The sequence below is a fragment of the Schistocerca americana genome, chromosome 4 (assembly GCF_021461395.2).
Source record: "Schistocerca americana isolate TAMUIC-IGC-003095 chromosome 4, iqSchAmer2.1, whole genome shotgun sequence".
Lineage (NCBI taxonomy): Eukaryota > Metazoa > Arthropoda > Insecta > Orthoptera > Acrididae > Schistocerca > Schistocerca americana.
Genome location: NC_060122.1, coordinates 446,328,070 through 446,353,544, shown reverse-complemented (window position 1 = coordinate 446,353,544; position 25,475 = coordinate 446,328,070).

The following is a 25,475-nucleotide window of genomic DNA, read 5'->3' as shown; positions in this document are numbered from 1 at the left end:
TATTTCAACAAGTAATCTTTCTAGTTTCGTATATATATCCGTAACCCTCTTATGAATATAAGCATTTGTAGCTAAACATATGTTAAAACAGGTTTCTGTCTCTGTTTTTAAATATTCTTCTGTATCACTTTATATAGCCATAAATCTGGTATGGTTATAATATTATTCATATTTAACAACGGCATATATGTGAAGCCGAGACGAATTTTTAAAGAAATACATGTTATCTACGAAAATACTGAAAAAAGTGGTCAAAAATTGTTTTAATATAATAATAATACGACTAGTGAATTAATTAAAAGGAAATTATTTCTACTTTGTATTAACTACTTGTATTTCGTAATGTACTGATGGATCCTCTTTGGTTTAAGACTCGATTTGGTATCGTTTATTGGTTTTATGATTTATTTTACTTTTGTTAATTTAATTGTCTTAATAATATGCGCCAAGGAGAGATACATTTGTATTATGTCCTTCTCTTCAGCGAAGTTCTAGCCAAATGTTCCTGGAGTATAAGCAGTCTCGAATGATTGAGTTCTGCTAGGTGATATTTCGCTCTGAGTATTTGCTGTTAAACAGGAACCAGCTCCTAACAATGATGTCCGGAATCAGTCGCACCTGTTCCCATTTTAGGGACTGAGGAGGCGGAATGGAAAGACACTAGACCAGCACGATTCAAACCACGGCCACATAGACATGAATTGTCTTCCTCTTCGTTCTTCTAAATAACTTCCAAAAAATTATTTCTGCAACAAGGCAGATTTCATCGCCTAACCTCCCTGAAATTTGGCGTTGCTCTTTTGACCTCAAACTTGAACGATGTATTGATCTCTACGCTTCTTGGCTTTGTTGTTTTAATTTAGTCTGACACTAAACTATGTCAGTGAAAATGTTTACGACATGAACGTGTTTTTCTGCGTTTGCATGAGCGTGAAGAATGTCAGTGTTGATAACGTGTTGAGATTTCTGTCAGATGCGTAGAATGGCTGGACGACGTACATGTTGGCAAAGTTATTGGGTTGATGCGTAAGTTCGTAGCGTTTTTCCCTAAATTTAATAAACACAACATATAAAGATAACAGAGACTTCAATCATCAATAATATATTCTCATTCACAATTTACAACAGTCTGCCAACGATTGGGTAGCTTTTCCATTCTGCGACTGTAGAAATCACGTTGGTTTGAGGCGAAGAACTCGTTGAGCCCCGTTCGGAGAGCCGTTTCATCCGGAAAGAAAGTCCCTTGAAGGTCATTCGATAGATTGCGGGAAAGGTGAAAATCTGAGGGTGCACGATCAAGTGAATGGTGTGGTTTCGGAATGACTTCCCAATGTCAACGTTCTTTGACAGTCTATTAGAATGCGGGTGGGTTTTATCGCGAAGCAGCGTCACTTCACGCAGTCTTCCTTGTGGCTTTTCCTGGACTGCGTCTGCAAGACGTCTCCGTTGCTGACAACAAATGTCCACAGTGATGGTTACACCTTGGGGAAACAGTTCGTAGTGCACCACACCGTGTTGCTCCACCAGCTGCATGACATTATCTTTTGTGGATGCGCGCTGGTCTTCGAATGGGAAGCTGCTACTTTGTTTGACCTCAACCATTTCTTTCCTTTCCTTAAAATAGAATAAAGGCACCTCCGTCTCCACTAACGATGTAGGATAGTAATGGCCGGTGTTGATGACGAGCAAGCAAAGATACACTTATGGCCATCCTCTGGTTTTTGTGATTTTGGCTTAGAGCATGCGGTATCCACAAGCACGAATTTTCAAGCTTGCCACTGCAGCAAGTGTCGCACAGCGGTGGAATGATCACAGTTCATCACATTCGCCAGTTCTCGAGTACACTGACTTTTGTCATTGTGGATTAATGAGTTTGCCGGCCGCTGTGGAGGAGCGGTTCTAGGCGCTTCAGTCCGGAACCGCGCTGCTGCTATGGTCGCAGGTTCGAATCCTGCCTCGGGCATGGATGTGTGTGATGTCCTTAGGTTGGTTAGGTTTAAGTAGTTCTAAGTCTAGGGGACTCATCACCTGAGATTTTAAGTCCCATAGTGCTCGGAGCCATTTTTGATTAATGAGTTTAAACGATCTTCACCAAATCCCGAAGGCTTTCCTGAGCATGGAGAATCCTAATGCCAAAACAATTCTCCTTAAAACGAGAAAAGCATTATCTTGCCGTGCTCCGACCAGTGGCGTTATCCCTATACATGACGCAGATGTCTCTGGCTGCGTTTGCTGCCGCCACCTCTCTATTGAACTCATGCAGGATATATCGAAAATGTTTCGATTCTCCACTTGGCACTCCAGTTCCTAGCGCCCATTGCTCCACTCACTATCTCCAAATGATAAAATGACAATGTGCGAACTCAGATAGCAATAGTGAACTACAACTAAGAATGACAGTCGATAAATAAGCCCATAGCAGCCGGATATCAACATGTAAAACAAAAACCTTATGAACTTATGCACCAAGCTAGTACATGAATGTATGTCGAAAGTGTGTGTCCGTTTGAGAATCATTTTATACAGGGTGTCGGGAAAGACTTTCCATGATTACATAAATTGATAACTCAGGCTAGAAGTAAGATACAAATATGAAACTTGTGTCGAATTGTTTAAAACTATCAAAGTTTGTTTTCTGTTTTAGGTTCGCAGTACGTAAAGAGTGGATAAGGTGCAGTGCCCAAGAAGCTATGTTAACCAATCAGGAGAAGGCACAGTGTGTCCTGTGGTACCATGAGACACGATCACCAACCACAGTGCAGAGACACTTCCAGACAACATTTGGAAGGAATCCACCTGATGTCAAGAGCATTAAAGCCTGGCATGAGAAGTTCAAGAACACAGGATCGGTTGCTGACCTTCCGAGGTCTGGTCGACCAAGAACCTCAGCAGACAGGGTGGAAGCTGTAAGGCAGTCTTTTCTGCGAAGTCCGAAGAAATTGGTGCGCAGGGCCTCACGTGAATTACAGATGCCAAAAAGCTCTCTCCATGACATTTTACACGAACGTTTATTGTTTCGTGCATACAAAGTGCAGATCATTCAGGCTTTGTTGCCCAATGACAGTAGACGTCGATATGACTCTGTGGTCGAAATGCTATCACGTGTTGAGGACGATGATGGTTATCTCAGACGAATTGCCTTTTCCGACGAAGCGACCTTTTTTGACAGTGGAGTAGTGAATCGCCATAATGTGCGCATTTGTGGTTCACAACCCCCTGGCGAGGTCACTGAGTGCACCAGAGGCAGTCTAAAGGTAAATGTTTGGTGCGCGCTATTGCACGATCGAATTATCTGGCCATTCTTCTTGGCTGAGGCTACCATCACGTCTCCAGTGTATCTGGACATGTTGCAACTGCGTGCTGTTCCTCAGATGCTTCAGTATCACCCCAATGTCTTGTTTCAGCAAAACGGTGCACCGCCTCATTGGGGTTTGGACGTCCATGCCTATCTCGATATGACCTTTTCTGGGCGATGGATTGGTCGTGATGGGCCAACGGTTTGGCCTCCACGCTCTCCTGACAGAACCTCATTAGACTTCTTTTTGTGGGGTTATGTCAAGGACGAGGTCTACGGAACACGTGTACCAGATCTTGAAACCCTGCGGCAACGGATAACCACAATCGTTGAATATATTCCTCCAGTGATGTTGGCTAATGTGTGGACGGAAATTGAATATCGCCTAGATGTGCTACGTGCTACCAAGGGTGCTCATATGGAAGTTTACTGAAGTTTGAAAAAAACTTTGATAATTTGTAAACAATTAGACACCAGTTTCATATTTGTATCTCACTTCTAGCCTGAGTTATCAATGTATGTAATCATGGAAAAACTTTTCGGACACCCTGTATTTTCCGCGTATCGAGGTCCCGCGACGTCTAGAAATAACAGCTTCTCTTGGACTGGCTAGAGACGTAGCTTTCATTCCGCGAACGACATTGGCGGTGTGTGGGATTTACGTAACGGCAGCCCCCTTCATGCCGCCGCCAGCACCAGACACAGGCAGCGGGCGTTCCCGGGTTCTCGCTCGTGACGGCGGCGGCGGCGGCGCGCCTCGCAAAGCGACCCTGGACCTCGCACTGTGCCCTGGCCGGCCTGCACACCACCTCAGCAGGTCTTCCCCATTGGCACTTTCTACAGCTTCTCCAGTCTTGCGTCACGGTGTCCTCTTCGCTACACTGGCTGTTCCACTTTCGACGTGAGCGGTATACTGACAACAGTACCGGCCGAACCCTTCTGTACCTTACATTTATAGCTGGAAAAGTTCTCTGTATCTCACCGCGAACTTTTTCACAGAGAATGGTTGCTGCTGTAGAGTGGTTGGTGGCTTCTTAAAGAATGAGTGTTACAAATTTTTGTTCGCGAAATGTGAATTGGATGTAGCGATGCTACTCATCCTGCCTTGAATCTGAGGTCGACTCGATAAAAATGCTATTAAAAACTCGCGGGAAGATAGTTTCTGATACTCGTAAGAAACGTTTCGTGGTATTCAATGTTGCTCTGCGCTTGTTCTGTGGGTTGCATTAGTTGATACATATTCTACTAAGGGAAATCTCCTGTTACCTTACAAAAATTGGACAGATGCGAGTATGATCTGACAGTTCATCCTGCTCAGAAATCTTGAATCTCGACTTTTTTGCCTGTTATCGACACTGGAACTGGACGGATGTCAGTGCCTGGGAATTCCAATACTTTCGAGGACTATTCAAATAACAAAAGAAATACATTACTGAGCATTAAAATTGCTACACCAAGAAGAAATGCAGATGATAAACGGGTATTCATTGGACAAATATATATTGCACTAGAACTGACATGTGATTACATTTTCACGCAACTTGGGTGCATAGATCCTGAGAAATCTGTACCCAGAACAACCACCTCTGGCCGTAATAACGGCCTTGATACGCCTGGGCATTGAGCCAAACAGAGCTTCGATGGCGCGTAAAGGTACAGCTGCCCATGCAGCTTCAACACGATACCACAGTTCATCCAGAGTAGTGACTGGCGTATTGTGACGAGCCAGTTGCTCGGCCACCGTTGACCAGACGTTTTCAGTTGGTGAGAGATCTGGAGAATGTGCTGACCAGGGCAGCATTCGAACATTTTCTGTATCCAGAAAGGCCCGTACAGGACCTGTAACATGCGGCCGTGCATTATCCTGCTGAAATGTAGGGTTTCGCAGGGATCGAATGGAAGTGTAGAGCCACGGGTCGTAGCACATGTGAAATGTAACGTCCACTGTTCAAAGTGCCGTCAATGCGAACAAGAGGTGACCGAGACGTGTAACCAATGGCACCCCATACCATCACGCCGGGTGATACGCCAGTATGGCGATGGCGAATACACGCTTCCAATGTGCGTTCACTGCGATGTCGCCAAACACGGAGGCGACCATCGTGATGCTGTAAACAGAACCTGGATTCATCCGAAAAAATGACGTTTTGCCATTCGTGGACCCAGGCTCGTCGTTCAGTACACCAGGCCAGGCGCTCCTGTCTGTGATGCAGCGTCAAGGGTAACCGCAGCCATGGTCTCCGAGCTGATAGTCCATGCTGCTTCAAACGTCGTCGAACTGTTCGTGCAGATGGTTGTTGTGTTGCAAACGTCCCCATCTGTTGACTCAGGGATCGAGATGTGGCTGCACGATCCGTTACAGCCATGCGTATAAGATGCCTGTCATCTCGACTGCTAGTGATGCGAGGCCGTTAGGATCCAGCACGGCGTTCCGTATTACCCTCCTGAATCCACCGATTCCATATTCTGCTAACAGTCATTGGATCTCGACCAAGACCAGCAGCAGTGTCGCGATACGATAAACCGCAATCGCGATAGGCTACAATCCGGCCTTTATCAAACTCGGAAACGTGATGGTACGCATTTCTCCTCCTTGCACGAGGCATCACAATAACGTTTCAGCAGGCAACTCCGGTCAACTGCTGTCTGTGTATGAGAAATCGGTTGAAAACTTTCCTCATGTCAGCACGCTGTAGGTGTCGCCACCGGCGCCAACCTTGTGTGAATGCTCTGAAAAGCTAATCATTTGCATATCACAGCATCTTCTTCCTGTCGGTTAAATTTCACGTCTGTAACACGTCATCTTCGTGGTGTAGCAATTTTAATACCCAGTAGTGTACTTTTAAATGTAATGTAGTTGTAGATTAACAATGCTCTGATTGTTTTCCTTTACTTGAACTGTGAAGCATTGCTTCTTGCCAAATTTCAAGGTTATAGGCCAAAGGAATGTACCCTGCAGGTTTTGACGAGTGCGTTTGCGAGTATCAAACTATGTGGCATTGATGGCCGAATGTTCTGACTGCATTGATATAGAAGCTTCATTTCTTCTAACACTAAGGGACCGTAGACCTTAGTGCATGACATAAATTTCAACTTGATACGCTTACCCATTCCTGAGGAACATTGATCTTAATCGACGGACGGACAGACGGACACTCCGATGACAAATGACAAAAGAATTTTTTTCGTGTGATACAATTATAAATTAACAATTTTCAAATTTCTTTCCTTTACTTGGACTGCGAAACATTGCTTCTTGACAAATTTCATGTTGCTAAGCCAACGGGAAGTTCGATACAAGTTCTGATGAGTGAGTCTGCGAGTATCAAATTATACAACGTAAATGACTATATCTTTTGACTGCAGTGACTTGGGAGGTTCAGTTTTCTTACAGCACCAAGGGATCGTAGACCGTAGTACATGACATAAGTTTGAACTTGATGCTTCTACTCGTTCCTGGGAAAAATGGTTTTTAACGGTCGAACAGACAGACGAACGGACAACAACGTGATCCGATAACGGTTTTGTTTTTAGCAATTGAAGCATGGAATCCTAAAAACATCATTTTAGATTATTTTCTGTTTTTTCCTTCTAGAATAGTCCCTTAATTACCGTCTGTCAGCTATAGATAAATTTGCTCAATATGTGTGTTACATACTTTTATTTTCCTCGTCTATAGTTTTTCCCTCAACTGCTCCAGTAATCACTAATAGGTCCTTCTGGGAACACTTTCGATTAATCCCGTCTTTTTCTAATACGTCCAATTGTTCTTCGTTTTCAATATTATTTTTCGACTTACAAAGGACTACGTATTTTTTTATTTGTTGCATTCTATTAACATCTGTCTGTGTAGTTATTTAGATCGTTAGTTCGAAAAATTAACTAGCCGTTCTTCTACATTGTTAGATACAATCCAGTCTGCATAATTGTAGTGTAGTCTAGCTATAAGGTTTCATCGCTTTCACTAACATAGATTTTCACAGATTTACAAATGCAAATATCTACACTCCGATGTCTATTGATATTAAGAAATCAATACTGGTGAAAGGTCCCCATGATTTAGCAGCGTTTTCATGTTTAGTGACTTGGTCAGTGAATTTAGAAACTGTCTAAAACAGAAGTTTACTGAAGATATTACGATACCTCCTAGTATCGTTTCGGACCTCCTTTTCCATAGTGCAGCACCTCGACTTGACATGGACTCAACAAGTCGTTGTAAGTTCCCTACAGAAACAGTCACGCACTCTGCCTCTGTAGTCGCCTATAATTGCGAAAGTGTTTCCGGTGCAGAATTTTGTGCACAAACTGCCCTCTCGATTAAGTCATATAAATGTTCTATGCGAGGGTAAATAATTTTCTCGAATTAACCAGAATGTTCTTCAAACCTATCGTGAACAATTGCGGCCCGCTGATATGGCGTATTGTCATCCATAACAGTTCCATCGTTGTTTGGGAACATGGAGTCCACGAATAGCTGCAAATCGTCTCCAAGTAGCCTAAAATAACCATTTCCAGACAATGATCGGCTGAGTTGGACCAGAGGACCCAGTCTATTCGAACACCAGCATGCACAGTGCCTTGTTGACAACTAGGGTCCATGGCTTCGTGGGGTCTGCGCACACACGAACCCGACCATCAGCTCTTACCACCTGAAATCGGGACTCAGCTGACCAGACCACCATTTTCCAGTGGTCTAAGGTCAGAGCGATATGGTCACGAGGCCAGTAGAAGCGCTGCAGGCGATGTCGTGCTGTTAGAAAAGGCCCTGCCATAGCCCATTAAAACCAGATTTCGCGTCACTGTCCTAACCAATACGTTCGTCGTACATCCGACATTGATTTCTGTGGTTATTTCAAGCAGTGTTGCTTTCTGTTAGCAATGACAACTCTACGCAAACGCAACGACTCTCGGTCGTTTAATGAAGGCCGCCGGCCACTGCCTTGTCGGTGGTGAGAGGCAATGCCTGAAATTTTGTTTTGTCGACACACTCTTGACACCGTGGATCTCTGAATACTGAATTCCCTAACGATTTCCGAAATGGAATGTCCCATGTATCTATCTGCAAATACCATTCCGCGTTCAAAGACTGTTAATCCCGTCGTGCGGCCATAATCACGTCAGCGAACTTTTCTCGTGAGTACAAATGACAGCTCATCTTTTTTTTCTTTTTTTTTATTGTGATTTCATTCCCCTGCCCCAAATGGGCAGGGGAGTGCTGTCAGTGGCACAAACCGCCGCTATTCAGCCGAGTGACATGACGACTTAAAATAAGAATAAAATGTTACATACATAAGGCGATAAAGGGGAACTTAATACAGAATAATGGGAAAAAGTGGAGGTAAAAAATAGACTAACGCGGAGACGTTCATGGAGGACAGTTAAAAAAAAAAGTCGCCAGAAAGTTAAAAAAACACAGTTGGCGATTTTTCAAAACTCAGAGAAGACACATGCACACGTTACAGCTCCTCCAGTGTATTGCCATTTTATATCTTGTGCCGCGATATTAAGTCCATTTTCACTTGTGTATTCGATATCCCTTGACTTTTGTCATCTCTGTGTACATGAGCGTTAGAAAGAGAAGTTCGAAGGACAGTTATTTGTACCTTTTAATACAGTAGTGACCATTCAACCTGAAGGGTTACAAATTACGATAATTTATTTATTGTCAATATACTCTACAATGGGAAGTGTGGTGTCACCGCCAGACACCATACTTGCTAGGTGGTAGCCTTTAAATCGGCCGCGGACCGGTAGTATACGTCGGACCCACGTGTCACCACTATCAGTGGTTGCAGACCGAGCGCCGCCACACGGCAGGTCTAGAGATACTTTCTAGCACTCGCCCCAGTTGTACAACCGACTTTGCTAGCGATGGTTCACTGACAAAATACGCTCTCATTTGCCGAGACGATAGTTTAGCATAGCCTTCAGTTACGTCATTTCCTACGACCTAGCAAGGCGCCATATTCAGTTACCATTGATATTGTGAATCATGTACCGTTGAGAGGCACCAACATGCCTTGCTCATACTGTGGCATCAAGCAGTCAGGCCTGCAAGATGAGTGGTCTGCCAAGCGAGTGGATTCATTCTTATTTGTCGAGTAACATGAACTCTAGTACTCACAATTAAGTAACAAATTATTCTCCTGTATGAATATTACGCAATGGAAACGCACATCTGACTATTAGTAATTTACACTACTCTGACTGTTCACTACGCACTGGCAATACCACATCTTCTTTTTTTTTTTATTTAACGGCTTTTATCAACACGTGGCCACCGCACTGAATATAAATGGCGCACACATTATAAATTCGGGACATCATGACAACATACAATTCGAAGGAAAATGCCACCAATCTTTTTCTTTTCACTATCTTATTTATTCCGATAAATTCTATAACCTAAACACACAAATTCTATAACCTACAACAATAACACATGAGAAATTCCGCCCAGTGGGCATGGCTTTACATTGGTGATTCTCTACCTTATGGTCTCGTAATTATTTAACGCTACAGTGCATTTTCTGGATAGGATGGTGGACCTTTTATTATACCTCACACTTCGACTCTCACAATCATCATCACGAAACTTTCCTCCAGACCGAGCGGTACCGAAGGAACAAGCATAACCCACTAATCTTTTGAAACTATCTTGCTACTCTCCCATGCAAACCACACATACTTAAATTACATGACATACACCACACTGCAACATGGAATACAACACAAGGAATAGTCACAACATTATAATCACATCACTTTCAGCTTTCCCACTTCAATTAGTATTCATCCCAGTTTCACACGACACTGCCCCACTTCGTAACTTTTCTTTCCTACTACGAACTCTGGACGATATATGCACGTCTTCCTGCGCAATGCAAGCCAAGTGGCGTTGCTGGATAGACGGCTGACTCACCTTGCTTCTCTCTCAGAGTATTATAGTTTGAATCAAGCGTCACACAGAAACATAACACGCAAAGTAATATTAAGAACATATTCATCACACATGCGAGTCCTAAACTGATACCATGGACGAGTACTTCTCTTTACCCTTTGTCACATACACAGATTGAGACTCACACAGTACTCACCACATGGAAGTACTCGTCTCTAATTTCAAGTCCTGCACACGCCATTTCTTAAATATTTCCAACTTATAGTACACACGCTAGTAATTCAGCTTAACTTAAGCACTCGGAAGTATTTCAACTTATTGCTACACGTGGTTTCATTGTGACCATTGGTCACTTCCGAGGATTACTATGATCCCCTTAATATTATCTGCCTGACATTTAATTCTCCCCACAAAAGTTCCTGAAATAGAGAAATTTTTATTCTGAACTACTCTTAAGTATTTCACATGCATACCATGTCTTCACTCTTTTGTCCTTACGGAGCACACCTAAGGCAGGTCTTACCAACACTAGATCCAGCGGCAGAGTGCTGAAACATGACCGTTCTTCAGGTCCTCTCGCACCTCTGCCGAAGTGGGGGAGCACCTTGCTACCGTATTGATGAGACACATTTCAGGCACTCAAAGCTCCGGTAAATTTCATCTCTTTGGTTCCACCAAAGGTGGCCAAAGGATCGTCTCAAAGATGATCATATATTCACATTCACTATCTGCGGTTAGCAGACGACCATACATTCATTCATTTCACAGGTCTCACCAAACTGGATGTAGGGATTTATTTTGTGGGAGTGCACATGTGATCAATTAAATAAATAAATTGTCATTCTTTCCCACACTGGTATCTGGCTTCGCTGTATTAATTGAAATTGAGCTATTTTTACAAAAAAATGTGTTGTTCTGACAAGAATAATGAAGTATGTTGTACCTATTTTCAATGTTGGGCGGTGCTGTACCCTTTCACCACTGGCTACCCATGCAGAAAAAAATGGCACGGTACTATCCTTGCAATGCGAGGGTAGTTCCGAACATTTTTTAAGAAAGCTGTATTAGAACAAACGTAGCAAGTCATCATAATAACCAGGAGGAGACCTTAGCCCCTGGTGACCTCAAATAGACGACCAAATGCTGTTACTTTACCAAATTATTGACACAGTTGTTGCATTATTGTACTCTCCACAATCCGGAGTAACGTACACATACAAATTTACAACAATCCACATGACAAATAAAACATTACATCATACAAATAAAAAATAATGTTGAGATAAAAATTTGCTTAATTACTGGGATCTTCGTTATTTTCATGAGTAGTCCAAACTTCACTAATTCTATAACAAATAAAAAAAATACTAATTGTATTCATGAAATTTTAAATAGCTCACCGTCCAAACACAGAACAAGTAATCTGACATTCATAAATTGCGGGATAAAAACCTTTACACAGCAAAGTCTAAATACGAAACAAAATCAATAAAAGAAAAACATTGCGTACACTAGTTACATGTAGAATGTCAGGTTCCATACCATTACTCTAAAATATACATCAAACCTACAGAGAAATAAAACTGAGAAGAAAAAGGATGAAATATACCACAAGTTACATACTGGTTACGTAATATAGTTCAAAATGGTTCAAATGGCTCTGAGCACTATGGGACTTAACAGCTGTGGTCCTCAGTCCCCTAGAACTTAGAACTACTTAAACCTAACTAACCTAAGGACATCACACACATCCATGCTCGAGGCAGGATTCGAACCTGCGACCGTAGCAGTCACGCGGTTCCGGACTGCGCCCCTAGAACCACGAGACCACCGCGGCCGGCGTAATATAGTTCATCTAAGACATCATGTCATACCTCATTAACTATCATCACTTAAGCAATTACCACCACTACTCGACTGTGAGTTTAACCTTATCCTTGTTCACCAGTACAAATACCTGCTGCTGAGCTAGTCAGTCCATCAACTTTGATCAATACACGCAGTAAATAGTTAGCAATAAGTGCTTGAATCCACCAGTAGCTCTCGTATCTTACTCTACTGCTCATTTGTCTGTTGTTACACAATTAGACGACAAGAACTTGGATTTCAACTAGCCTTCGTTACACTTTAATGTGAAATATCACCAATGTGATAATGCAAATAAGTGGCTTCAGTCAACACACCAACAAGATCGTTACTGTCCACGACATCAAAATGCATCAGTTAATTCCGATATTTGTTGTGCAATGCAAACTTTTGTCCCCTGTGACAACCTTACTGACCAATGCAACAACAGCCGCTACGTTAGTAATACGCCACTGGCTAATAATTAAAGCATCATTGTACCAAATATTCTAATAAACATGCTACATGAACTTGATAACCCAGAACAAACAAAAAAAACACTAACTATTCTAACACAAATGTTAATGAAATACAATTACACTTGCTGTCCCTTCAGGAATGAAACATATAAAAAAATTTACACAATTACAGGTACAAATACATTATTCCCTATCTTGCGAGTCACATGGAATCATTTCATTCTGAGATTTTCTTGGGGTCAAAAAGTTGCTGATAGTTTTCCTAGAAACACTGTCTCGGTGTCAAAGCTCTCCCATGGTTACCCGAACGAAAATCTTCAAGTCACTCAAATCGGCATTTTGAACACATTAAACACAAATGTCATAGTCACTCTCAGAGTACCATCCACACGAATCTGGTCGTCCACAAATGGCCCTACAACTACTATTACCCACGGTTCTGTCCTTTCAGTTCATGGTGTAATTAAAAGTCGTAAGTTCCAACAAACAGCACTTATTCCCGCACCAATTTAAGAAATGTCTCCTACTACAAATGCAAATGTCAATGTCCCACTTTAGTTTCTTGCATTCAGACAATAATTAGTCACCATAAGACAACTGTCCTCTTTAAGTATAACAAGCGTCCCACATGCAATTTACAAAGCACACTTAACAAGTCACTGCCAAAAGTTTATGGATCCCACCGTTCAGTGGTCGAGACAAAACAAAACAATCGTCCTGTCTGCTAAAGGCAAAATCTTTTCCACCACTCACAATGTGGAAACACCAGTCCTTCACTTTCCACCTTATGGAGACATACGAGCAGTCATCTTGTTTCACGGCTCCACAGTCCAGTACTAGTTAATAGTTGCTGTTAGAAAATGCCCGCTGGACTCTGCCGTGCGTCGTTCATTCTGCCGTCGATCCGCCGCCACCCGAGCCCTTGAGCAGAAAAAAAACCACCCGCTGTTGCCCCCGCGGGATACTGTCTCCAGTCGTAAGGGTGGCGGAACTTATGAATGGCCAGGGGTACGTGTGTGTCGCCCCAGGCCTTTGACCTGCTGTAGTGGGCGCATGGAGTGTACCTCGACCGGCACTGGAGTGGGGAGTGCCGCGGCTCTGTCGCCTCTCCCATGGCGACATCAGCTTGGCCTCCCGCTAGCAGTATGGGCGCGTTCTGTGTAGCACCTCAGCGCTACGACACCCAATCAGTCAGATACTTCCGTGCATCTCGCAACATTACAGACAAAAGGATATTCTTACAGTATTTAAATACTCATTGATTGCATGTATGATCTATTAGATACATTGGCAATAAAAGAATCTTTGTTCTAAAAACCATAAAATCATACACCCAGTTTTCTACACATACAACATCAACATTTATCCCTTTTCTATATACAGCCCACACTTGTGCTATTGATTGTACCTGTTGTCCCTCATACAAAACGTGAAACTGTCAAAAAAAAAAGAGGAATAAGAAACAATCTATACAGCTCATAATTACAATATCAAATAGTAGACTACTCTAACATCCTATCACATTGAAAATATTAGAAACTGTTGATTCTAAAACTACAATATACAATGCACCTTTGTGCTTGTGACAGACTGAAATGAATACCCCTTGATAGTATTCTAACAAAAAAATAAGAAATAATCTACACAGCTCACAATTACCTACCACATGTTATTAAATAGTAAACTACTTTAACATCCTAACACCATAAACATTTTAGAAACTGATCACTCTAAATCTACAACATACAATGCACCTTTGTGCATGTGACAGACTGAAATTAGTATCTCTTTATATATTTTACCTTTATTATATATAACAACATTTCTAGGACATGTATGAACCATCCACATGATGTCAGATCCTGACCTGCCATCGAGTTTCATCCAAATCAAACAATAAAGCAATAATGTTTTAGTTATGGATCGGTAGCATCCCCTTTACAGGATTGTGCACATTGATCGCACTACTCTACGACTCTCACTCACCAGACATCACATTTTCCTTCTCATGCAATCCATTAATACACTAACAGAATAGGTCTAGAAGTCAGGTAACCTTAACACCACCACACTCACGACAACATACCATACCTTTGCTCCCTTATACTCAACCACATAACATATGGAGTTGTTTCTGAGATAGCATTCCAGTCTCCGATTACATCCTTTCACTCTGCACCTTTCTCCATTGGCTTACCTCTGCATTCACTTTACCGATTATTCATCCTGCTAAATATCACTTTAGAATTGCGAAATTTCATCTAAGAACAAAAAATACACAAATTATTCATCCTGCAAAATAACTATACACGTTCTGGGTACCAGGCTTCAACAACAACAACAAAAATTATTTTTTTCATATTGCAAATGTTATGGTAAGAATTAGATTTACACTTATATTACATCTTACGTCAGTATTCCACAACGTTCACCATCTGGATCTCATACTCCCTTTATGTCCTTTCACGTTGTGCAATTGTCCTCATCTCTTCATTCATATTTCGGCTCTCCATCCGTCCATTACTCCATTTCCTGGTCTTCCTTCACCATTCGCATCAATCTCGATTGCAGCATACACAGGCCTCTCTGTAACATACATCTAAGACATCTCCACATTATTAATTCTAATCACCTTCCTTTACCACTGTTTCATCACACTAAGGGTAGCTACACTTTCAAGAGCGATGTTCATCATTAATGGATCGAAGGTAAGTATTCCACCAGCTACGTCCGTTTTTTCTAAATTCTAATTTCCTTGTCCTGTTCCAGACCTCACGCCAGCCTGCGTGAGCTAAAACGAGTGCCTTTTGGCTTCCTCTAGTAACACAGTGTTGGCTCTCCTGCCAACCCACAACATTGGCGACGAGGCAATACCGCATTCTTAACTATACTGCTCTGATTTACTTGTGTAATGGCTTCGCCACCATCTCCAGATGTACTGTCTGAATTTTATCGCTTACAGAATCAGCAGACGCAGGCATTACTGGATGCCCTTGGACAGCTCGTCCAGGGTCAACATGCAAAGCAAAACGACACGGCAGCCGCCCCTCCACCGCTAACACAGCCACCACACGCAGTTGCACCAACTTTTCGTCGTTTTGATGCTGAACTGGAAAGCTGGACGCAGTGGTCACGCCAATTTGGATTCCATCTCGCCGCCTACAGAATTCAAGGTAACGAGTGGCAGCCATTTTTGTTGTCTTCGGTCGGCGTACAAACGTACCATGTGATAGTCAAATTATTTCCACGACACGACGTAGCAACTCTGACCTACGACGAAATTTTGTCTGCATTAGATGCATATTTCAAAGACTCAGTCAATGTAGTTGCCAAATGGTATACATTCTTTCGTACAAAACGAACGGCAGGTCAGACTAATCGGGAGTGGGTTGCAACCTTGCAAGGCCTTACTAGGGATTGTGCTTTTGAGTGTCAATGTGGACTCCCTTATTCAGTTACTATGGTACATGATGCAATTGCACAGAACGTTTCTGATGTTCGTATAAGGGAACAGATTTTGAAACTAGTCAATCCCTCCCCTCAACAAGTGATGGACATATTGGATCGGCAGGACACACTTGACTTTGCTCAGGAATCATTTGAAACTTCGCCACCCGTGTGTCAGGTTAACCGGCCCGCCGGGCGAGCTGCACGGAACAGTAAACAGTCCTCGCGCCCGGCCACGCCACTGCCCCCAGGCTCTCAGCTACGTGTGCCGCACTGGCAAGCAAATGCAGTGCTCAAATCCTGCCCGCGGTGCACTACTAGACATCTGCGTGAGAATTGCCCGTCATGCCAAGCTATTTGCTTTTATTGTAATAAAAAAGGACATGTTCAGAGTGTTTGCCAGAAAAAGCTCAGATAGGAAGCTCAAAACCATTCCAGGCCCTTTGCTTTGCGCCGGATTCGAACCAAGGATACTCAGGCTCTTGAAACTTCGCCCATGGAAATTCATGTAGTTCATTCCACTCCGCTCAGTGCCACTCTCTCTAACAGTGACTGTGTTCGTCCCACAAATAGTGTGCGTCGACATCGCCGAAATCCCGTCAAGTCGCAAGTGATTATGTACCAGTGTCAGTTCACGTTGCACGAGACAGTCGCTCTTGTCGTCAGCAGGACAATAAACTTTTTGTAAACTTGGACAGTAACGGCAAAGTGATACCATTCCAGCTCGATACCAGAGCTGCAGTTTCACTGATCAATCAAGACATGTACAAACAACTGGGCACACCTCCGTTGCATGCTGCAAATGTTAAGTTAACTAGTTATTCAGGTCAAGATATCCCTGTGTTAGGACAGTGCAGCCTTCTTGCAACATACAAAGGACAAACAAAACTTGTGTCATTTTACGTACTTCATTCTTCTTCTGCAGTGAACTTGTTTGGTTTCAATTTATTTCAGTTGTTTAACTTGTCTATAGTAAATCAGGTCCTATCAGTGAACCAGACTGTGCCTTCCGACAGTGTTTCTCGTCTATGTGAAGAATTTGCAGACATTTTCGCACCGGGCCTTGGTTGTGCTAAGAACTATAAAGCACATTTGGAACTGAAAGTAAACGTGCAACCAAAATTTTTCAGAGCGCGCAATGTTCCCCACGCATTGTGTGATGAGGTCACAAAAACATTACACGATTTGGAATCACAAGGTGTAATTGAACGTGTGCAGGCTTCTCTCTGGGCATCACCCTTAGTAATTTTGCCAAAACCTTCAAGAATATTGACACTTTGTGTGGACTTCAAAGCAACAGTGAATCCACAACTAGTGATTGCAACTTTTCCTTTACCCCGCCCGGAAGATCTTTTTGACAACACTGTGCTCGCATAAATATTTTTCGAAGTTGGACCTCGCAGATGCGTACTTGCAAATACCGGTGGACGAAGAATCCCAGCGCGTTTTGGTGGTTAACACGCATCTTGGGTTGTATCAATTCAAACGACTGCCATTCTGGTGTGCATCCGCCCCTGCATTGTTTCAGCAATATCTACAAACTGTTTGTGTGTCGGTCCCTACTGCAGCAAATTATCTGGACGATATTGTGATCTCCAGAAAGACGGAAGAAGAACATTTGGCCAATCTCAGAACATTATTTCAGGCTTGCGGAAAGACAAATGTGTGTTTTTTGCTCGTGATTTGCCATGCCTGGGACATGTACTCAATGCCCAAGGCATACATCCCAGTCCCATGCACCTTCGTGCCATACTAGACTTGCCTTCGCCGCAGAATTTGAAGCAGCTACAGAGTGTGCTGGGAAAAATAAATTACTATAACAGATATGTGCCACATGCCTCTTCCATTTCAGCTCCGCTTCATTGCTTACGCTGTAAAGGTGTTCCGTTCGTCTGGACGACGGAATGCGAACGCGCCTTTCGCCAGTTGAAATCGGCGTTGCTTTCCAATACTTGGCTTACGCCATTCAATCCCCAGAAGCCCCTTTTGTTGATGGTGGATGCCTCGGATTTCGGGATCGCTGCTGTGCTTGTGCACAAAGATGGATCGCACGATCGCCCTATTGCCTTTGCGTACAAATTGCTCTCGTCTGCGCAAAGAAATTATTCACAGATCGAGAAAGAAGCATTGGTTCTCGTATTTGGTGTTACAAAGTTTCATGATTTCTTGTATGGTCGTCACTTTACCATAATCACAGACCACAAACCTTTGACATCGCTTTTCCATCCGACCAAGCATGTACCTCCACGTACAGCGCAGAAATTCATTCATTGGTCTATTTTCCTCTCGCAGTACCACTACGATATCTCGCATCGGTCCACTGCTAAGCACGGAAACGCCGATGCGTTGTCCCGCCTGCCTGTTGCTGAGGATAGGGCATTCGATTCCTCTGAACTTGCTTGCATGTTCATTGATGCGGAAACCGATGACGTGGTCGAATCGTTTCCGATTGAGTTTCGTCGTGTAGCTACAGCCACAGCTGCCGACCCTGTCCTTGCTACCGTTCTACGTTTTGTTGCTACGCAATGGCCCTTGTCAAAGTCACGGATCGGGGATCCGTTGGTTCTGCGGTTTTTTGCTCACCAGGAGAGACTTTTTGTACGACGTGGTGATTTTTTGTTGCGTTCTGGTAATGATCAGTCCAGGGTCCTGGTATCACGTTCGTTACAGTCCTCTGTCTTACAGCTTCTCCACCAAGGACATTGGGGTATAGTGAGAACGAAACAACTTGCTCATCAGCACTGTACTTGGTTTGGAATCAATGCCGCGATTACGAATATGTGCTCTTCTTGCATGGTGTGTGCCAAACAACAATCAGCACCACCACGGAAATTCTTTGCATGGCCAAAAGCCACTTCCCCTTGGCAACGCTTACACATCGATTTTGCTGGTCCATTCTGGAATGCTCGATGGTTGGTTGTGGTAGATTCATTCAGTAATTTTCCTTTTGTTGTCTGGATGTCTTCCACGACGTCATCTGCCACCATCCAAGCGTTATCTGCTATCTTTTGCATTGAAGGTCTTCCACAGATTATTGTTTCCGACAATGGTCCACAATTCAGGTCCGCAGAATTTCAGTCATTCTGCAAGGCCAATGGTATTCAACATCTGACGTCCGCGCCGTTTTCGCCACAGTCAAACGGTGCCGCTGAACGATTGGTCAGGACTTTCAAGTCGCATTCTCGGGAGGACGCGTTATTGCTCTTTTTGTCCTCGTATCGCTCTCAGCCTCGAGATGGTCGCTCGCCGGCTGAGTTGCTCCACGGTCGCCCCCATCGAACCTTGATGTCTTTGCTGCATCTGCCGCATCAGGTTCCTGTGCAGCAGCAGACACCTGCTTTTGCCCCGGGCGACGTCGTCTACTACCACCACTACCGAGGTTTACGGCGTTGGCTCGAAGGGCGCATTCTTCGCTGCCTCGGACGCGCCATGTATCTGGTTTTGGGGGCCTCTGGTGAGGTGCGCCGCCATCTCACTCAGCTGCGCCTGTGTCGTCGCACGGGATCCGCCGCTCGCTGTCTGCTTTCAGCGACGGTGCCGTCCGGTCAGCGCCCTGGGGACCCATCTACTGGCTCGCCTCAGCCCCAGGTGTTACCGACGCTGCCTTCCATTTTGCCCCATGGCGACGGGCCGCCGCCACCGCCGCCGCCGCCTGTTCTCCTGCCGGCGACTCCCGCAGTGGACGCGTCGCTGCAACCGCCGGGCGCCTCCCTGGGTCACGCGCCGCCGATCGTTTCCCGTGACCAGTTGTCCTCCGACATGGAACTCTTGCCCGCTCCGGATCATATGTCGTCTTCGCCCGTCAGGTGCCCCGGCCCGATGGAGGTCGACCCTTCGGCCCCTCCTGTCTCTCTGCGGGCGCATACACCGCATGTTGGTGTGCACCCTGGAGCAGGTTTTCAGGCGTTTACTAGCTCCCCGCGGTCCGAATGGCAGGGTACTGGTGGCACAGCCTCGCCTGTTGTTAGGCTCCCCACCTCGTCGCATACGTCAACATGGGTTCCTCCCCACGGCGGGCGGAAGCCTTATGCCACAACTGTACGCCGATTTGCGGGGGAGGAATGTGGTGTCACCGCCAGACACCACACTTGCTAGGTGGTAGCCTTTAAATCGGCCGCGGTCCGGTAGTATACGTCGGACCCGCGTGTCGCCACTATCAGTGATTGCAGACCGAGCGCCGCCACACGGCAGGTCTAGAGAGACTTCCCAGCACTCGCCCCAGTTGTACAACCGACTTTGCTAGCGATGGTTCACTGACAAAATACGCTCTCATTTGCCGAGACGATAGTTTAGCATAGCCTTCAGGTACGTCATTTGCTACGACCTAGCAAGACGACATATTCAGTTACCATTGATATTGTGAATCATATACCGTCAAGAGCAACGTTCATCAGTAATGGATTAAAGTTAAGTATTCCACCAGCTACGTCCGTTTTTCTAAATTTTAATTTCCTTGTCCTGTTCCAGACCTCAGGCCAGCCTGCGTGAGCTGAAACGCGTGCATTTCGTCCTCCTCTAGTAACACGGTGTTGGCTCTCCTGCCAACCACAACAGGAAGAATATGCAATTAACTTTGGAGGTATACGGGTTGCGAAATGTTCTGCACACAGTTGCACGTTCTGGCCGCGACACTGGCACTGACCTACTTAAGCATCGGTTCAAACTGAGCTTTGATGAGAAATACAGGTACACCATTCCAAGCTGCATTAACTGTGAGTTCATTAATCGTAGTGACTGGCGAGAGGTGGCGTGGCAGTCTCTGGACATAGCATGACCTGGAGAACGCACTGGCCAGGGCAAGAGCCGAACACCGTCCGTATTGCGGCTGGTCAAGACACCACGGCAACAAGAGGTACTGCGTTATCTTGTTGAATGATATCGTCACGTAGACCTCGAAGAAAGGGCACGCTCACCGGCCTCAACTAGGCGCAAATGTAACGTCTGCTGTCCATGTTACCAGCTATGCGGCCAGAGCTTATTATGTTGTACTAGCCGCACCCCACGGTGTTACCTGCGGTTAAACAGTTATGCACTAAAAAATCTTAAGGCCAGATTCTCACTCAAATGAGCAACAAATATGCCAGGTTTGGAAATTTTTTCGAGACTGTGAAAAGACATACAAAAGACTGTTTGAGGATTATGTCTTATCATATCTTAAGCTTTATATTAGACTTCCAATACAAAAAAATTTGAAAAAATGTGCACCCGTAAATTTGGATTGATCAAGGGCATCCGAGTCTGAAGTACGCAGACTGCGTGTACTGCATCCCTGGATAACATCAGTGGCTACTACATTAAATGTGAGAAAGCTTATACCTAACCAAAATTAAATAACCTTGAATTTAATGCTATGGTGCTAACTCGAACTTTGAGTTAGGTTTTCGGAGATTTTTTCTCTCTTCGTAGCTTTACAAAATACATTATATGTATAATCTCCCAAGAGAAGTGTTTACTTTTCGCAGGTCAAAGGTAGAAGTTAATAAGTTGAACTGTTTTTATTTTATACTGCACGCTGTTTTGGCAAATAATTTGTCGTGAAGAAGCTGTTTAAAAATTAGGGAATACTTTTAAAAAATTTAACAAAAAAGTGGTTTCGTTGCTTACGTTTAGTCAACAACTCCAGGACCCTTCCTCTGACTCGAATTATTCCTTGAGAGCATTTCCCTCGTTCTTATAGGCGAGCAAAGCCGATCTGGCTGAGCTGGATATGCTGCCTTCAGCGCCCCTATACACGTTGTTCGTCAGCTTTTTCGGCGAATACGTTTGCATGCATAGTGCAATATAAATGACTTTGTGAACGTGCGTCACGGCGCGGCAAGTTTTCTACCTGATCCGGCTGTCTCCAGCTGAGAGCGTCCCACGATGGCCGTTACACTGCTTCTAGTAATGGGCTGTAGAAACTTTTTTCTGCACAGATTGTCCTCCCCTGGTAGCTGGGTGATCAGCGTGACGGAATGTCATACCTAACGGCCCGTTTTCGATTCCCGGCTGGGTCGGAGATTTTCTCCGCACAGAGACCGGGTCTTGTGTTGTCCTTATCATCATCATTTCATCATCATCGACTCGCAAGTTGCCGAAGTGGTGTCAACTCGAAAGACTTTCACCAGGTGAACGGCATACCCGACTGGAGGTCCTGGCCACACGGCATTTACATTTTTACCGCACGGATTAAAAAACCTTTTTGTTCCAACATTCAAGACACATATACCTTTCAAAGAATGCAATAAAAAATCGAATTTTCGATCATCTTGAATGGTAACCTGGCCTTAATGTCATAACTCACTGTCCACGCGTATGCGCTGTCACAAAACTTTTCTCTTGGAGGTGTGGAGCCGCGAGCCACTTTCGCCCGACCAAACAGGGCGGCATTGAAGAAAAATAAGTAAATACATAAATAAAAACCTCGCGCCAAATTTTGCGAGAAGGGAAAAGTTGGAAGAATATTCGTTCATTTACTTAAGGGAAAAAGTAATCTATACGCTAAACTTAATACATTTATTTCATAATTAACTTTCATGGATGACTTTTTAATCATGTTACCCATCCCACTGGAAGAGAGATTTTTTTCGGAATAAGAGGTAGCCTATGTGTAAATTCAATAAATATTCATTCCAAATTTTATCCAAATATGTCCAGCCACTTCAGTGTGAAAGAGTACTAAACATGCTAAATCGACTAAGAAATAAAATAAGCAATTTATAGTTCGATGTAGCCCAAATTTTATAATATTTGTATCGTGCAACAACATTGTCTACCTTCACGCCTGTGCCTGTTACCGGTGGATACGCTCGAGTGTTCTAATCAAATCCAGCCTTACTAAAAGCGTGTCATGTTCTACATGTAAAGGCACGGCGTCTCTCTGTTGTACAGCATTTAGATTACACCGTAGTCGTGAGTCTTCAAGCACCTCAGAAGCTGCAAGACACATCTGATGCTCAGCGGTTCAAATGCAACAGACATTTATAGAAGTACGGACTGAAGGTTTCGAGGACTGTACAAGCATTGTATTCATTACGTTGAATCGTATTATGTAGGGTATATTAAGAAACGAAAGTATTTTCACAAATTGGCTAGGATGTGTTTCAAAATGCAGAGAGTGTAGTTATCGTCCCACATTTCGCTTTATATTATTCACATCAATAAATATCTTGTACTAAACACTTTTAAGGATAACCTATGTGTTTATTCAGGGTATAAGCTAATCCCATTTCAAATTTCTTCTAAATCCGTCCAGGCGTTTTAGCGTGAAGGAGCAACAACTCACACATAAACTTTCGTATTTGTATATACTACCTAACGAACCCAGCGCTCCCAAGATCTTCATTTTGACAATTTTATATTATAAGCGTAAACAAGAAATGAATTGTGCTTGTAGTGTTATGTTGATAAAACTTCATTTTTATGTTCAAATGTTGTTCAAAATGTTGAAATGTGTGTGATATCTTATGGGACTTAACTGCTAAGGTCATCAATCCCTAAGCTTACACACCACTTAACCTAAATTATCATAAGGACGAACACACACACCCATGCCCGAGGGAGGACTCGAACCTCCACCAGGACCAGCCGCACAGTCCATGACTGCAGCGCCCTATACCGCTCGGCTAATCCCTCGCGGCTCATTTTTATGTAATCGAGAAAACTCCGAGCAAGGTGGCGCAGTGATTAGCATATTGGACTCGCATTTGGGAGGACGACGTTTCAAACCCGCTTTAGGCCATCCAGCCTTAGATTTTCCTCGATTTTCCTAAATCGCTCCAGGTAAAAAAAAAAAAAAAAAAAAAAAAAGTGGGGGGGGGGGGGGCGCTTTCCTTCACCATCCGTGGTGGCACAATACATCTGTAGCGATTTCGATGTCGACGGACGTTAAACCCAGTCTTCCTTCCTTCTTTTCCTTTTCTGAGGAAACACCTTTAAAATTATGAAACAAATGTACAAAGAAATATGCATAATGCACAAATGTACAAGCACAGCTGCTTCGCGTGTCTATAATCGGACTTTGTAAACGTTCTTGTAACAACGTCTTTTCACAGCTCTATGGACGGCTATTGTTTTCGCCTAAAGCCGTTTACCTTCACGGTTGAAAGTTGTCAAAGGCACTGCCACGTGTCAGGGGTTTCGTTAAGTTGACTTGGTTGTAGGTGTATCTTAGTAGTAAATAATGAATGGATTAAAACTGCATGCATCACGCGGCAGTTTGTCACGCTTATCAGTGTTTATGACATCACATCTCTTGAATTATGTGCGGTACCATGATATGCTTGTGCAGGTGCATTTAGCGGCATATGTCTGTAAAATTTATTGTGTGAACCTCACATACACACCATATGCTAGACTGTATACATTTTCATCCTACTGCACGTGTAAATTAGCATACAGGTAGAATTCGGAGTTCGTGTAGACTCTGGCGTTAGTGAACTTGCAGTTATCAAAATCGGTGGATCGTTTGCTATATTCGCTCTTCTACTGGTCTAAAATGAAAATATGACGAACATGGACATTTCCAGCTGAGAGGAGGCTTTAATAGACGACGTTTGTCTGCTTGTAATCAGTAGCACTGGGTATTTGAAAATCGCCCATGAATGGAAAGGCAACGATAGAAATACACCAGCATTCAGAACTATTAAAAACTTAAAATGCTGCTTATCTGATGCAGTTATGTGTGACATTTTCCATATTATTTTACTGATGGTGATCTCATTTTCCTCTTGAGCTCCTTGAATGTATGAGTTGTTATCCGTTGCTCTCCATACCAGAAGAAGTTCTTGTTTAGCATTCAGAAAATTTGCCACATGTTGTCAAAGTATCCCATAAGCAATTTTAAATGGTATACAGGCAACAATCTCTTGTACTCTTCCACTGTTCTATCCACTGGCTCTGCAATGAACCATCCAGCATTTTCTAGATAAATCACATCTGAAGTATACATGTTAAGAGTTGATATTATGCTTAAACTGCATGTACGATCAGTCTCGACCCTATTAAGTTCATGTCGTATCATAATTAACCTGAAATGCTAAAGCATTACATGTAAGGTTCGATGCTACTGTAGCAGTACCGTCCGTTTTCATAAACGATCCATCAAGATATATGAAACTCTTGTATGGACGGTTAAAGCGACTTGGTGCTGGATGACAATCCCAATTTCATCGTTATTGTTAAATGTGGTTGAAGTATAAGGAAGAGGATAATTTCACCTGACGTCTGGGTGCCTTAACCGGTCCTTTATGCTTCAGGGCACTTTTAGCTGCAGACATCATCGTCAGGATGTAGTTTTTAAATATCACGTCTTCTTCATCATCATTGTCTTCTTCTTCTTCTTCTTCTTTTTCTTCAGTGTACGACATCCAGCGTTCATAACTTGCTTGAAATTCCCATCCAAATCCAACTTAATTTTACCATGAATTAGCTACTACAAATGCTACAACACCCTTTCCTGTACCGATATCCTTTCTCGCACATATTGCCTTGGCTTTATCAGCTAAGATTATATCTGCAGCAAGACGTC